Here is a 6,000-nt window from a genome sequence, read left to right as displayed (position 1 = left end):
TCATTATAAACATTTTATCATAGAAAACAGATATTCATCATTGATCATTTCACACGCTCATAGTTTAGCTCTAAGGGGCATTGCATCGTTAAAGATATCCAACCAAATGGACTTAAAATGATATCTGAACCAAGAAACTGTTCTCCAAGATTAAAACGTGAAATAAAAGAGAATGGGCGTGTGATGTGGATAGATTTGATAGGTATGGGAGTTTGATAAATAGCGTTATGTGAGAAGTTGGATGACGATGTTCAGAATTTGAATCCTTCAAAGTCTTAAAAGAAAACTAATGCCTTCCGCCGATGAAGTTGCTAAGTAACTTAAATTCATATATATATATATATATATATATATTATTTTTTTTATTCTTTAATATTTATGTGAAAAGCTCTATGGGGCTGCGAGTAATTTCTCTAGTGGCTTTCGAAATCCTTTCAAAATGTCTGCTAAGTAGATGGTAGTAACACGCACCGCATGTTGGGATGTGCTTTCGCAATGTTTGTATAGATTGCTGGGACGCTGTTGATTGACGCATCATAGGTCCAGATTTATCTCAATATAATATAATGTATTATGATTTATTATAATTTTTTTTAAAAGAGATTTTTCTCGAAAAAAAAGTGTTGTTTTCAGATAAGAAAATTATTCTGTACACATAATTTGTTGGTTAAGAAAATATCTCAACTACACATAAATTTATAAAACAAAATAAAATCAAACTCTTATAAATAAAAAAAATCACAACTAAAACAAGTAAGAACTACTTATTAAATTATAGATAAAATTATGAAATATCAAAAATATGTTTTTTCGAAAAAACTTTCTTTTAAATAAAGAACCTGAAAAGACAGAATCTCGATAAATACAAAACTTTGCTTTGAAATTCTGATTGGTTTCATATAAACTCGGTAACGGGGAAAACAGTCTTTTCCTATAAGATTCAGTATGTATATATCTACTTTCGCTACTGTATTGATGGTGAAGTCATTTTCTTGCCATGATTTTCAGCAATAACGTGAGAAGTCTAAATGAATGAAAATGAAATAAGTTAGAATTATCTTACAAACGAAAATAATTGACCAGGTTGTATCTCACAACCGAGCATTTGAGCTTATATAACATAATTCTAACTTATTTCATTTTCATTAATAACGGTCAAGGCACCTAGTGATATTTGTTGCATTCCCTGGAGATCAATTTGTTTGATAACTATCTTGGTTTTTAACGTGTTTTTGTATATGTATTCTTCTACTAGGTTCTTTTTGTGAAAATATATTATAGTTGTCTCATATTTCTTAACTGGTTAGTCAGTCTCGGAGATTTATACTTCTTTGAAGATGTTTTTATTGTTTCATATAGTAAATGTAAATGTAAGGAATCTTGACCCTCTCCTAGTTTTTATTAATAAAAATGCTACCATATGTTCTGTTGAAAATAAATAAATATTATTAATCAATCCATGATAGAATGAAAATTTAGAAGTCTCCCAAAAACACTTAATAACTAAAATTAAATATGCAAAAATTTCTAACAAAAAATAAAATTTCATATCATCAAATGATTTTGAACCATGCTTATCTTAATTATATATCAATATTTGTTATAACAATTTATACACATTTTAGTGGAACAACTAACTTCTGCTATCAAGGTATCTATATTGCTATGAATGAAAATGAAATAAGTTAGAATTATTTTATTGGGTGGATAAACTTATTCTACAGTTTAGTGTTACAAGTTGTCTATTAGTTTTTAAAATTGAATTGAAATTTTGCTATGTTCGCCAAAATAAAAATTATAAATAAAAAGAATTAAATAACTATACAAAAAATTTAAATAATATGTAATCATAAAAAAAATTGAATTGAAATTTTGCTCATATCCACCAAAATAAAAATAATGAAATTATATCCCTCTCTATTCATGTTAAATCAATATTTTAGATAGATCTATATTGATATAAACTCAAATTCTCTCACTTGCTGTCTTCTAGGAAATTTGGAAATGACCCAATCCACTTATTTTTGGAACAAAAAAGTGGAGAGAAGATCTGATTTGTGATTACATAGAAGGATGGATCAATTTTGTTCAGGGGAATGGAACCTTGCAGAAGAACAAGGAAGACAAAAGGATGGCTCCGGGTATCACTTACCCAACAGGGTTTTTTGATGGGGCTTCATAAGGACTGTGGATAAAATTTTCTAAAGATCAAGAATTCTCGATACACTGGTATGGCAGAGAGGGATCAAGTATGAAAGCGGAAGCTATTGCCTAGTGGGGGTTAATATGGTTTACTAAATTCATGGATATCCCACAAATACAAATCTATGGAGATTCCACATGTATTATAAAACATATTTTGAGAAGGAATAATATACAATAGAACACCCTCCAAGGCTGGTTAAGTCAAATACAAAGGCTATGAACCACACTCCAGCATTCTACCATACAACACATCACCCCAGACTACAATAAAAATGCAAATAAAATGTAAAAAAAAAGCTACTCGATATACAAGATGAAATGCATATTCAAATAAAAATGAAGACAAGAACAATAGAACAGTGCCTAGATAATGCACTTCACACTTTGTCTTAACACATAATTATTTTTTAACAAACTTTTTGAATTTTTTTTTTTTTTATATATTTTGTATATGGTCTATGTATTAAAAAGACATATAGATGACTACTGTATATGGAGACAATTTTAGATACAATACTTGGAAATTAGCAATTTCTGTTTCATTCTGTGATTCAGATACGATAATATAGGGATTGGGAGAAGCAGTCAATAATGGCATATAGTAAGCTTCCCGATCAGCCAGAGATAAGCTGATCAGTCAGGCATATGGTGCTATTATTTAATCGTAGATATATAGTGTTTTATATAATACAAAATAAACAGTTTTTTCCTGCTAAAAAAGAAACTCAAATGCTCAGATAATAAATACAACCTGGTCAATTATTTTGGCTCCCGACTCACAAGTAATACTATGTTGATACATCTATAAAGGTGTGAAGCTCGTGTGCACGTTGTGATCTAACAAATAAACTATCATCCCCCGGATTTACCGCCTTCTTAGGTCAGACGCCTTCCAAATCACGTTCGCAAGTCATTGTCCAGCAAAACGCCATAAGAGGCACTCTAATCATTCGTATATATGTCAGACCTATATGATCTATATGTCTTTCGTATTTTCCTTTTATGTAGAGGGAATAACGTTATATGGATTACGAGTCTGAGACTCTAAATGAACGTATTTTCAGGTTTGTTTATATTTCTTATATAAATACATCATGTTTTTTCGTTTTGATGACTTATTCTTACTGTTTTTCTTCAATAATTCACCAGCTTTTAACTTCTACCACTTCAATGTACTGAAAGAGTGTTAGACCTGAATCATGAATTTTTATTATTAGTAAGATTGTTTGAAAGTTTTTCAAGTAGGTTTTTTTTTTAATTTTTCTAAAATCTTTCAAAAATTTATTGAAATCATAAATTTGATGGATAATCCATGAACAATCAAAGTGCTCTATAAATTTTGAAATGCACTATATTTATACATACAATTAAAAACTAATTTAAATAATACAAATGATAATTTCAACTCAATTTTTTTCACAAAATTTTAATACCCTAAAATCCAAAAAATCATAATAAAACAACTCCATTTTTAAATATTACCGTCTGTGTAACGATTCAATGTACATGGAAAAATGTACGCAAGGACCATGAATTTATAAAATTTTCCTTTTCCTTATTTCAAATGTTTAGAATAAAGGAAATTGACTGAACATATGTATCTTTAAGTTTCCTTTCAAACATGAGGTTTGGTCGTCAACATAGAGTATTATATTCTCGTATATTAATTATTTTTCATGTTTGTTTTTTTATTTAATGTAGTGGTTAATAATATATTTTATTATATAGAAGAGATAACATCAAACTTTATTATGGCATGTTAAAAATAGACTTAAAGGAATTAAGTTTAAATTTGATATTATCCCTACAAAAGATATCAATATGATAAGAATATTAATTTTATAGTGTCCACTTGCATTATGATGTACTTTAAACGGAAATCTCAATCATATTATATGTGATTTAATTTAAACGGAATCTCGCTTTTTATGCTGATAGTCTAGAGTCTGCAAAATTATATTTTATTTATTATTATAAATTAATATTATTTACAAAGTTAAAAGTTATTTTTTTTTTAATGATGTTGTGTTTATATAAAAGATAAGATTATTATTTAGGTTATAAAATAAAGGTATTTTTTAATTTTATTTTAATGAAGTTTTTTTGTTTTTTTATAAATAATTATTATTGAATAAGAAAAAACTAATTTTCATAATATTTTTTAATAATAATCATAAATTAAATGTTGAGAATTATTTTGAAAATAACTATGTTTTTTTTAATTAAATTAAATAATTAATTAATTAAAAAAATGTTATATGAATATATGCTATATGAATATCATTTGAGCATATGGTCTTAGTAATCCAAAGTATTAATCCAAGATATTGTATGAAGCCTAAAAACCTCTATAAATTTTTTGTTACATGTTTTTTAAATGCATATATGTTTAATTGATAATAAGCAGGTCTTTCCCCTATTGAGAGCCTAGCTATGCTTAGGTTTCTGTTGTACAAGCACAAAATTAGTAACATAAACGATCATAGACTTCCTAAGCTAGCTTTAAATTCTAGCCAAAACCACCTAAGGCTCAATCGAGGGTGGCATAAAGACACAAGGGCCTGGTTAAACTATTGGGAGATCAACAAAAATGATGCATTGCAAAACATAAATAACATTAAAGATATTGTTACTTCTAAGTTCAAAGAAAAAATGTGGTGTGAGAAAGACTTAGCGGCTAAAAGAAAATTAAGTTATTATAAGAAGGTCATCAACCCCACCCTAGAAGATCAAAAGTATCTCTCTATTTTAACTAGCTCAAAGAAGAAAATGAATATAGCAAAGATTAGAACGAATTCTCATGAGCTCCATAGTGAAACAGGTCGTTGGGCAGTTCCTAAAACGCCATGGACGGAAAGGATCTGCCATATATGTAAGAATAGGAACATCGATGATGAAAACCACTTCCTCTTAGAGTGCCTTGCGTATAACCACATTAGATCTCAGTTTCACAATCTTTGTTACAATACTGACCTTCCTAGCCTTTTACAATGTCAAAATTATAGTGAGCTCGGGAGGCTTCTCTCCAAGCTTTTTGAGCATAGGAATAAAATCTTAAATCAAAATAGATAATTTGTTTCTTTAGGTCCGATAGACCATTATTTGGTCTCAGCGGACGTTAACCATCATCATCATCATCATCAATAATAATAATTTAAAATAAATTTATAATTTAGTTAAATTTTGGCAATGTGAGATGTATTATGAGGTCAATTCTATGATGTCTAAATACATCTACCAACTATTTAATTTACATGAGTGCGTTAGTTATTAGGCGGTGTTGTCACTCATCATTACATAGTGTAATTATTTAATTTTTTGTGTTAAAACCTATAAAGAATCCATAAATGATCAAATAACTAAAATTTAGATTCAATATTGCTACTGTCTAATTGTTCTATGTTTTGGAGGTTTTCCCAACATATTTTTTTGGTTAAATTTGTCAAAAATTTGACACGAATGTGTTGAAATCAAGTTTGATTAGTGAACTCTGTACAATCTAAATGTCCTATTTTTTAACTTCTCAGTAGACTATATCCATTTATATATTAAAATAAACACAATATAATTGAAAATTATTTCACAAAATTTCAACTAAAAATTTAAAAACATCTCCAAAACATAAAATAGTTAGGAGAGTTCATTGCAGGAATTTCAAAATTGGAACACTGAGTTTAGAGTGGGAATTTCAAGGGTAAGAATTTCATTTATTTTTTTTGTAAATAGACCACTTCTATTAATTCATGAAAAATTTACATTGTGGTGAGCACAACTTCAAATCAAAAGAGGCATCAC

The sequence above is a fragment of the Pinus tabuliformis genome, chromosome 8 (genome assembly GCF_031772625.1).
Source record: "Pinus tabuliformis cultivar Carrire ecotype Pingquan chromosome 8, CPIR1, whole genome shotgun sequence".
NCBI lineage: Eukaryota > Viridiplantae > Streptophyta > Pinopsida > Pinales > Pinaceae > Pinus > Pinus tabuliformis.
Note: the sequence above shows the minus strand (reverse complement) of the source record.